We start from the raw sequence: 12,471 nt of genomic DNA, 5'->3' as shown, positions 1-12,471 counted from the left end.
CAGAATGTCCAAAGAAACTTTTAATTCCCTTAATATAAGTTGGTGTGATAGATTTTTTATTACCTAAACTTTGGCCCTATCCACTTCTAAACATCTCTCCAACATTTTTTTGTCCTATCATTATGCCTTATACAACTATGAATTGATATTTCTTCCAATTTACTAACTAAATTGATTCTTCACATCTTTTTAAAATAACTGATAAATGTTCCAAATAAGAATAAAAAAGTACAAAAAATAGAGATGTCATCCATGAAGATCTTAATGTCATGCTCAACTAAATCTGAAAAAAATTGACATTATATACTTATAAAAAGTAGCAAGGGCATTGCATAATCCAACAAGCATTCTCCTAGAGGAAAATATTTCATGAGGATTGGTGAAAGTAATTTTAACTTAATCTTTTGGTATTGTAAGAGTTTGGTGGTATCTTGAATATCTATCGAGGAAGCAATAAGAAAGGATGCCCTCTTAACATATCAACCATCTGATCAATAAAGGGAAATGGAAAATAATCCTTCACAATAGCCTTCTTTAGTTTCCTAGAGTGTATACATATCATCAAAGCTGTAACCATCCTAGTGCGTATCAACTCGTTATTCTCTTTAGCTACTATAGCCAAGCCTCCCTTCTTTGACACATAATGGATGGGACTAAATCATGCACTATGGTAAATGAGATAAATAATAAATGTTTCAGGCCTCTTAAAAATTTATTTCTTCACATCCTCCATATCAGGATTCAATTTTTGTTGAGGGTTAACCTTTGATTGGGAATTTTCTTCTATCAGGATCTTATGCTATACAAGAGTGGACTAATTCTCTTAATATCAACAATGATCCAACCAAAAGCTTTATTATATGATTTAAGAACCCTAATCAACTTACCTTCTTATTCTTTTGCTAACTCAGCTGAAATAATGATAGGTAAAATTGACTCGTCTATTAAGAAGGCATATTTCTAGTGGGCAGGTGACATGTTATTAGATGATTAAAATAGTTATGCAAATACTTAATTTATGCAAGTGCACGTGCCGCGTCAAGTAATAAAGATGTGAGTTGAGTATCATTCCCATGGGAAATAGTGATATTCTTTTACTCCAATACTATCTATGTGGATCACCAATATTATCTTACCAACAAAATTTGAAAAGAGCGTTAAAAAAGAATTCTACTACAAGCGCCAAAACAAAAAGTTTTATATTAAAAAATTGTTCTGCACTTATAATTTTGAACAAATTCATGTATGAAGAAGTTAAACTCTTCTAAAGTTTGCTGTAAATCAGATCAAATTTACTCTTAAGTCACTATGAAGCTTGTAAGAGTATTAGGCTAAGTTTCCACTTAACTATAATTATTGCATCTCGTAAGATTCCAAAACCCTAGCCATCATATATCTTTGTATGAAAAAGTTTTATTTTAAATATCCCAACTGTTCCTCTATTCCTCCGTCAGGGTAATATATATTACACTTGATTTTAAGCTAATGCATGATCTATGGAAAACTAAATTAAGACCGAGAGAATTAAAAATACCATTTTAATCAATTCATGAAATTAAAGTCTATGTAAGGCAAACATAATTTCTTACACATCATGTTGCATATATTTATGCCTGGACATACATTTTAGGCTCTTAGGATTATGTGTTGTTTATACCTTAAAACACAAACACCATTACCTTCATTGAATAAATGGCATGCATATTTATTTTTCTTCTATCTACACAAAACAACGCACATAAGCCTATGCAAGAAAGCGATAGCCAAAGTTATTGGGGTGAGTCTACTATTCCTGTTGGTATAGGGTTGTAATACTGCTAGATTTTTCTTAAGAAGTTAGAAATGTAGTGTTCAGTAGTTGCATTAAAAAAATTTAAAGTAAGAGTAAATTTTATTTCTAGTTGGGTAAATTTCGACACTTGACATCGAATCTTTAAACCTTGATTTCAAATTCTAAACCTTAAAACCTTGATTCCAAAATAAACAACTTATTATCTTGCATACATTAGACTTAAAAAGATTGGATTTATAAAAGAGACTATGTGGTTCACTGGCTGTCTACTCTAAGCAGACGTATATCCATTTTTGCACTTTGGCACAATTTTTGCATTTCCTTATGGGAGGACTATCCTAATCATCTAATAAATTGTCCGTTTAAATATAAAATTCAATCTTAATATATATTGGTAAATCCCAACATAAACTAGGTTAGAGTGATGCAGACATCCGACGGTGGACGATATTCAAAGGAAGAGTCGAATATCGACGGCCGAGATCACTCCATTTTATTTCAGTTTATTACTTGTATTTTGATTTAATTTTGCAATTTTCCCTTTTCACCCTTTTCTTTAAGAGTCTTGTCTTATATAAGCCCAAGGGGCAAATGTGTCTTTTAATTTCTTTTGAGGCCTATATATAGAGGCCCATTCTCTTGTATTAGGCATGATGAAATTATAATAAAAAAATTGTGTTTTTGCACTTTTGTTCTTTGGGAAGAACCTTGGGTGAGATTCCTATGAGAGAAATTCATAGCTTCCACCAGCCGCAGGATGTGTCCAGGCTTGTGGCCTGAAGTCCCTTGGTGAAGGGCAACGTAGTACCCGTCAGCTGTAGGATGTGTCCGGGCTCTCAGTTGTATCTTTCTTTCCCTAAATCCTCTTCTCCTCCTCCCTTGACCGCTGGCCAAAATCCTCCACTTTCCACCAGCCGATTCTCCCGTAAACCCTTCCACTTCCACAAAACTGACCTTTCCTTTTTCCTCCCCACAGCTTTAGCTCCGCCTCCAACACCCTTGCCAACCTTCCTTGCCGCCGGTCTCTCCAATCCGCCAGCTTCATCCCCACCATCACCCAAACCCACCCGCCAGCAATCTCTTTGCCTAATATCACTTCCTTCCAAAACTGCTCATTAATTCAGAAAGATTTCAAATTTGAATTAATCTAATTTGAATTTCAAATTCACCCTCATTGATTACATTAATTTTGGGAAGTTTCTTTATTTAACTAATTAATCAATTTTGAAATTTATTGATTAATTAATCCCATATCCAAATTTCAAATTCTTTTCTAATTAGTACATCTATTTTATGAAGCATCCTTCAATCATATTAAATTTGAAATTATTTCAGATTTAACTCTCCAATCTCCCATTAATGCATGGGTCCACATACATTGTATGTGAACACTTGTTTCTCTTCCCTCCATTGGCCGGCTCATCTTCTCTCCTCTCTCTAATTATTTATTCCCTAATTTACGGCCTAAGATTAAGGAATATTAATTACCTCTTCCCTCCTTTATTCTTCTTGTTTGAAATTCAAATTTTTTTTTTAAATCTCCCCCACCTCCTCCTGTTCTACATCATAAAGTGTTTTTGGATTTTTTAAAATCTTAATTGCTTTATACCTTTCATTCGTTGACTCTACAAAGAAATATTCAAACCTTAAACTTTCCCAATTGGAAGATGGATTTTAATACCCTTGATTAAAACCACCATAAATCTAAAGAAGTTTAGTCACCACTTTAGTAAAGATTTTTCTGAAGACTTATCTTGGGATCTCGTTAGCTAACACCATTATTAATTTCATTTTTAAAATGAAAGGTAAATATCATTTTTTTCTTTCAAGATTAATATTTTTTCTCTATATTAAGTTTGATTATAAAAGTAAATTTTATTTCTATTTTCAAAATAATAATCAAACACATTTCTATCTCTAGAGATGATATGTTGTTAGCTATGCTGATTTACACGTCTCACCTTGATCTATTAGTAAAGAGCTTTGGCTACCAACCTAGAGGTTTTTAGATTAAAGTTGGCATATTTGATGTATGTATGAGTTTGCCTTAATTGGCTCAAATGTCTACCAAATAAAGAAAGCTATGTAGTTTTGATTATAAAAATATAAAGCAAAATCCAATAATATAATATAATTATCCACATCTGCATTCTCAATTCCAAATCTTTTTCTGTAGTGTTTACACTTGATTTCATCCAACTCCAATGACCCAAGATAACCATTGGTAAGAATAGAACAACCTCATTCTCCTCTTCATATGATAAGAAGAGGTTCATAAGTGTTGTTGAAGAGGAAAGGTACACTTACTCAATTATTTATAAGTAACTTATCTCTAAGAGGGTTAGAAGTCTAGGGGATAATAAAGAATATGTTAGCAAATAGGAGTTGAGAAACTTTTTATTTTAGAACATATAGCATGTGGTCCCCATTGTGAGGGAATTCCTTATAACTTGAAAGAAAGCTTGAGATAAAAATGTCTTTGTTAAGGAGAAATGGGCATCATTCGGTAGTATTACTATCAATAGGTTCTATCGAGCCCATAATTATGAATTTGATGACTATGATGCTGTTATAAATTCCCCAATAGATTATGATGATATTCTGAAAGCCTTAGCTGTCCCCAAGTCCAATATACAATGGAAGATTAGGGAGGGAAAAATATTAAACTTATCTGCCTTTGCACTCACCCAGGTCAGGAATGCTTGGCATTATTTCATTTTATTGAGGTTAATGTGAAGTACTATTATTAGTGAGGTTACTAAGGATAAAGCCATTTTGAATTATGTAATTCAGGCTGGCCTTACCTTATATATAAGGTAAGTCATTTGTCAGTCCCTCCTATACATGATTAGGAGCACAAGAATTATAAGTTTTGTGCATCCTTATCTTGTTTATGAAATTTTTATTCAAGTAGGGCTTTAGGATAATCTAAGGAGTAGCTCTTCCCTATTTTTGTACTAACAAAGAATAAAAATTTATCTTTTAAGATCACTAATGGAGAACCAGGGGAGGGAAGTAGCTAGCCTAACTAGCCCAAGCCTAAAGCCCTTAAAAGTGTAGGTGATCAACTAGTTAATATTAGGGATCAAGTTATTAGTTTTCAAAGTTATATGAACGAGTAGGAGTGTCAATTTTGGGTTACGGGTCGGGTTCGGATCCGATTGACTCGGCAATTTTCGGGTTCAGGTCAACCCGACCCGTTTTAGGAAACAGGACGGTTTTCGAAACTCGAAATCGACCTGTCTCGGGTTCGAGTCAATTCAACCTGACTCGATAAACTGTATGTACAATAATTTTAATTATAATTTCATGGAAAAAATATGAGCAAAACAGCAAAAATAAATTTGAAAAATTGAAAATAATTAAACAATAAATAAAATTTTTAATTAATAACTAAATTACAAACTCAAATCGTTCAAAAATCTATGAAATTTCTTACAAGTTACAAATAAGTTCATCCTTTCAGACTTTTAGTTACAAATTTACAACCTCAATTCAATTCGAGAATAAATGAATAATAAGTAATACAATTATACATTTGAATGTAAGAGAAATATTGAAATGCACCTCGAAATAATGGCTTCAATTCTACAATGACCTGCAATAAAATTAATTATTTAATATGCAAACTTTAATATGTAATAATAATATATTGCTCTGCTAAGATTAAATCCTCCAAATCATTAATCTCATAATGAGGTCATTGCGATGTAAGATGTAAGTTTAATCAATATTAACAAATTATCATCCAATGTGACAATTTATATTAACTTAATATGTTCTTTGAATAAGAATGTAAGATAGTATATGCTATTCTAAGTTAATATAAATGTCCCCTGGTTGTAAATTGTAATAGTACATAAGAATTTACACTTATACGACTCCCAGTGCCCACTTTCATCTTAGAAGGTTAATTATCATCACTTCATCACTTATACGATGGCTCCCAGCTCATAAATTTCTCATTTCGCTTCCTTCAGTTCCTTGCATTTCAACTTCAAAAAACAGAAAGTAGCAACCAACAACATATCAGGCGAACTGCAGCAACAAAACCAAAATACAAAAAAGAATTTACAAGCAGCAGCTAACAACTTCACTGAACTAAACAGAACTACAGTCTCCAACCTCAATTCATTTCACTTCCATTCAAACAACAAAAGAAAACAAAACGTAGAAGCTAGCAACGGGCAACCCACACAAAGCCTCAGGCTTGAGAAACCATATGAACCACAACAACATAATCCATAGAATGATAGAAATGCAAAAAGCCAAAAATTGTTACCACACTTTTTCATTTCTATAGTATGATAAGCCAAAACATCAATTAAAACAATTAACCTGGCATCATTAATCCCAACAGAGGAAAACTGAAAACATAATCTAGAAGAAATCAGAACAGGGACAAGTACGAGAAAAATCCAATCAGCTGAAACATGGATAATAAAGCATCTGGCAACCCATGGTCCAAACTAACATGTTGAAACACCAATCACTAAAAGGAGGAACACCACAAACCCAGTCATAGTGAAATATAGAACATATTTTACAAGCAATAGCCAACAACTTCAATCCAAAAAAGTTAAACAACAAAAACACAACTTTAAGTTCATTACTCATACACTACCAATCCACCACCGGTTTAATCGTCCAACACAGCAGTTCAAACTTCTAACAACATAACAGTTAACTGGATATTGAAATTAAACAGCAACCAGAAGCAAAGGATGTCACCAGGAACATGTAACTTCTAGGAATATAAATAAAATGTTAAACTAGAATCATCTAATAACTGAACTTTCAATCAATTCTGTATCAATTTGAGTGACATGTAAATCAAAGATATCATTCGTAACTGCATCTAGTTCTGTTTCCTGAACTACTGCAACAAAAAAAAAAGGAATTTGAGCTCAACCAATAAATGTGCCAAAAATATAAATAGAAGAAGGTTGAAGAATAAAGCACCATATTTTGCATACAACCAATCCTTTGAGCAGACAAGTGCCTCAACAATGTTATGCTTAAGTGATCTTTGATATTTATCTAGCATTCTACCGCTATTGCTGAAAGCATTTTTTGATACCATTGTACTTATAGGAATGCACAGAACGTCATGAGCCAGAGCAGATATAACATGAAACCTATATTGGTTGGCTTTCTAGAAATACAAGATATCTAAATCAATCTTTGTGTCTAGGTTTGGCTCATCCAAATATATTTTTAACTCTGATTACTTAGGCATACCAATTTCCGCATAAAAAGACTCAAAATCCTATTTGTAAAGATGTAAATGTTATAAAACAACACAAGTAGCTTTAATGAAGATATAACTAGTTCTTAATGTAATACCTGAATAAATTGTGACTTAAGTATATTTGTAGATGTACTTCTTGATGTACCAACTTCAATCATTCGGGATGCACGTGTATGTTATCCTGTTAATTCATTACTTGCTGAACTATAATTTTCAAATAAAGAGAATAACTTTTTCTCTAACCTTTATTGGTTCATGTTGGTAATCACTTTCATATAGTCTTCTATAGCACCATTCAACAAAAGCAAATTTGTATCATGGATCTAAATGACAGCTATAGCCAGTATAACAGAAAATCCAGACTAATATTTCTCAAATTTGAATATCATTCCTACTGCCATTCTTTTGATGTATTCATGTCCACTTAAGTGTTTATGTTTCAACAATGCATAAGCTGTAGAAATGCAAGGGAAGTATAAATTAGCTTTTTGGTACTTTGATCCAGATATAATACATGTTACCTCGTAGAAAGGAGCCAAGAATTGCTAAATATATTCAACTTTCTCCCACTCAACACTACTTGGGCAATTCCTATAATTTGAATCACCCAATCCTAAATGCTGAAAAGCTCGTCCATAGTAAATAGTACTATCTAGCATGATAAAAGTGGAGTTCCATTTAGTTGGAGCATCTTGTTGCAAACCTCTCTTTCCATCTAGACAGCTCTATTTGATACCATCAAGAAACTTTTGCTTTCTCTCTTAAGAGCTTTTTATATACTTAATACTCTCTCGGATTTTAATTATTGAAGCATCAACCTCCTTCAAACCATCTTGAACTATGAGACTAACAATATGTGCAGTACAACGAATATGAAAGAACTCACCATCACAAAGCATAGCACCACATAAACATAAATGATTTCTTAGATATTCACTTAAGGTATTGTTTGCTGACACATTATCCAAAGTAATGCTAAAATGTTTTGTATCAATTTTTTACTCCATAACAAGAGATTGTAATTTTTCAAACAATGCAATGCCATCATGAGGGGGAGGCATGAAATCAAAGTTGATAATCTTTTTGTACAAATGACAATCATTATCTATAAAATGCATTGTCAAACAAATAAACCTATATATATTAATAGAAGTCCAAAGGTCTGATGTTAAGCACACCCTACTTGTAAATTTTGCTAACTGTGAACGTATATTACACTTCTCTTTACTAAATAATTTCTTACAATCACTTCGTGCGGTGTTTCTTTAAAACAACTGCAAGTCTCGACAAAGATACGTTAGAGGAGCTCAATCTCCAACCGACTCAACACACTAGAAGAGCAAGTTATGCATAATGATATATGCAATAAACATGTCACGAAATTCTTACTGATCAAACTTACTATCAGTCATAGAAATGGATGATTCAGAGTTTGTTTGTAAAATGAGTTGTCCAATATCACACATATTTCTTTTTTTTTTTACAATTTTCTAAGTGTCGTCTTAGATTAGCAGTGCCATTTTTGCTATCACAGAAATATGTCACGTCACATTTCTTGCATTTACACATTTGCTTACCATATTTTGGCTTAGGCAACTTCTCAAAGTAACCCCAAACAACCGAAGTCATTCTTCTCCGCTTCCTGGCAACTTCATCTCCCTTATTACATTCAATGTTACATTGCTCTACCATATTTTCAGATGGCACAACTTCTTCATTTTCATCAAAACAAACATTATCAGGAATGGTATTAGAGCCCTCCATCTATCAAAAATATTAGAAGACATCACAATACGATTATTTAAATATTTCTTGCATGTCAATTTGGAATCAAAATATAGTAAATTTGCAAATTTCTGATATGAAGTTAACTAAAACTATAAAACATATTTTCACATAACACTTGAACATCTTAAAGATAAAGGGTCAGCTGCAGCAAAATTCCAAAATGAAAAATATTATGACATTTTTTGTTAAACACCCTAGACAACAAACCAGTTAATAACCAAAATAAAAATGGAAAAATACATGATTCCCTAACTGCTTCAATGCTTATGGCATATGCAAAAGTTCAAACCAGGCTAGGTAGAGAGTAAAGACAAATCAATATGTTGGTTAAACACCCTAGCTAACGATATTCGCACAAAAATAACCATTAATCATACAAATTTTTAAAACCCTAGCCGAGATAAACCTAACATTTAATAGAAACCAGATACAATGCACAAACATATCACGGAACAACTTCAACTTCTAAAAATCTCAACACCCTAGGAGAGAAATAGAGAATAAATGAAGAACACAAAATCTCAACACCTTCATCTTCTAAAATATAAAAAAATTGTAATAGAAACAAGATACAAACAGATCAGGGAATGTTTGAACTGAAAGTCTGAAATGTAAGCGCAGATGTCATCGTGCTAACGACTACGGACTCGACGAGAGCTCCAGCACTAGAGAGGCGAAGAGAAAGAGAGAAAAGAAAGTAGAAACCCTAGACAGAAGCCAATCAATCCACGAAACGAATATCTTCAGCCCGCTCGGTGCCCGCATTGCGGACTCGCGGCTATTTACTTATAAAAAAGCGCGAGTCATTTCGGGTAAACCTGAACCTGACTCGAAAAACTAAACGGGTCAAAAATCCAAACCCTAACCTAACCCATTCTTTAAACGGGTCGACCCGAACTCGAAAATTTCGGGTCGGTTTCGGATCGGGTTTTTGGGTCTGGTCAAATGTGGACAACTCTATGAACGAGAGTAGACAGTGGTAGTAAAGAATGATCTATAGAATGGATTACATGATGGACATCTAGCAATGACAATACCAATATGCTTCAAAATTCAATGAAGCACTAGTTGGGATATTTATAAACTGCCAATTATTTCAAAGTCTAAATCAGATAATTTTCACTATAGACCCTGTGTACAAGCCCTGTAGGTAGCCAAAGCTAGCACTAATGATACCACTAGTAGTAGTATAAATAAATGAAGAAGAAGATGAGGGAGATGATGAGGAGGACGAATGAGAGAGGATAGTTTATAGTTTTATTTTATTTTGGCTTTTAGTGTTTAGTTTATTTTTGTATTTTCTATTTCCAATATGTTTATTTATCATTAGATGTTTAATGGAGTGAATTAAATTTGTATTTGTCATCCATTGCACACTTAAGCTTCATTATTTGGTTTTAGTATTCCGATTGCACTATATAACATCCATCATTATATCTTATACTTATTTTGACTAAATTTGAAAATTGTTGAAATATAAGAAAAAAAAACTTAAGGTGATAAATAGTGAATGAGATGGAAAATAATAAAAATTAAATATCCGTTACAACTAAAAAATTTCATTACAATTAAATCTTTCTAATAACAAAACTCATAATAACAACACTTAAGTAGTTGATTAATTATTGCAGGGTTAATTTATTAATGATTTAGGAAAAAAATAGTATTATATTAATTAGAAACCCTATTATAAGCCCGTACTTATAAGAGGGAAATATCATTTTATCCATTATTAATTTAATTTCTAAAATGATAGGTGAATATCATTTTATATTTCAACATTAATATTATATTATCTATATTGTGTTTGCTTATAAAAGTAAATTCTATTTCTATTTTCAAAATAATAGTTAGACACATTTCTATCTCTAGAGATGAAATGTTGTTTGTTAGCTATGCAGATTTACACAGCTCACCTTGATGTATTGGTAGAGATCTTTGACTACGAACTAAGAGGTCTTCAGTTTGAAGTTTGTATATTTGAACTTTGAAGTGAGTGTGAGTTTTCTTTAATTTGCTCAATTGTCCACCCAATAAAAAAAGCTATGCAATTTTGATTATAATAATATAAAGCAAAATCCAATAACATAATATAATTATCCATAATTCTATTCTCAATTCCAAATCTTTTCCTCTAGTGTTTACACTTGATTCTATCCAGCTCCAATGACTCACAAGATAACCATAGGTAAGAATAGATCAACCTCATTCTCCTATTCTTATAAAAAGAAGAGGTTCATCAGTTTAGTTGATGAAAGGTACATTTACTCAATTCTTTATAAGCAACTTATCCTTGAGAGAGGTTTAGAAGTCCAGGGGTAATAAAGAACATGTTAGCAAATAGTTGGGAAGCACTAATATTAGTGAGGTTACTAGGACAAGGCCATTTTGAATTATGTAATTCAGACTGGCCTTACCTTATATATAAGGGAAGTCATTTGTCAGTCCCTCCTATACATGATTTGGCTCACTACCACTATAAGTTTTGTGCATCCTTCTCTGGTTTATGCACTTTTTATTCTAGTAGGGGTTTTAGGATAACCTAAGGAGGAGTAGCTCTTCCCTATTTTTATACTGACAAAGAATAAAATGTTATCTTTTAAGATCACTATTAAAGAACCTGGGGAGGGAAGTAGCCAGACTAACCAACCTAAGCCTAAAGTCCCTAATACTATAAGAGATCAACTAGTTAATCTTATGGATCAAGCTATTAGTTTTCAAAGTTATATGGATGAGAGTAAACAATGATCCATAGAATGGATTACATGAAAGACATGCAACAATGACAATACTGTTATGCTTCAAAATTCAATGAAGCACTAGTTGGGATATTTAGAAACTGTCAATTATTTCAAAGTCTAAATCAGATAATTTTCACTATAGACCTTGTGTACGAGTCATGCAAGTAGCATGAGCTAGCACCAGTAATACCACCAGTAGCAATAGGAATAGATGAAGAAGAAGATGAGGGAGATGATGAGGAGGATAAGTGAGAGAGGATAGTTTATAGTTTTATTTTATTTTAATATTTTCTATTGGTTTTTAATTTTTATCTTATTTTTGTATTTTCTATTTCCAATATTTTTATTTATCTTTAGATGTTTGTTTTAACTTTAAAGGGGTGAATGAAATCATTTTTTTGTCATCCATTACAAGCTTAGGGTTCATTACTTGTTTTTAGCATTCCTATTGCACTATAGAACATTCATTATTATATCATATACTTTTTTAAACTAAATTTTGAAATTGTTGAAATATAAGAAAAATATAAAAACTTAAGGTGATAAATTGTGTGTGAGATGGAAAATATTAAAAATTAAACAGCATATAGAACAACCAATAAATTTCATTACAATTAATTATTTCCAGTAACAAGACTTCTAATAACAACACTTAAGTAGTGACTAATTATCATAGGATTAATTTATTAATTATTTAGGAAAAATGAAATATTTATAGGTATTAGAAACCCTATTATAAACACATACTTATAGAATTATAAATCTTGTAATGAATCTTCGATAATAATAACTTAGGGTACACATGGGGAAGAAAACAAACAAGTATTTTACATTATTAAGAGGTACATAGCAAAAGTATATAAAGAAGAAAAAGAAAAGATTGGCAAAGAAGATAAATA

This window comes from Dendrobium catenatum, unplaced genomic scaffold, assembly GCF_001605985.2.
Source record: "Dendrobium catenatum unplaced genomic scaffold, ASM160598v2 fragScaff_scaffold_114, whole genome shotgun sequence".
NCBI lineage: Eukaryota > Viridiplantae > Streptophyta > Magnoliopsida > Asparagales > Orchidaceae > Dendrobium > Dendrobium catenatum.
The sequence above is the reverse complement of the archived record's forward strand: the minus strand, read 5'-3'. Positions refer to the sequence as shown.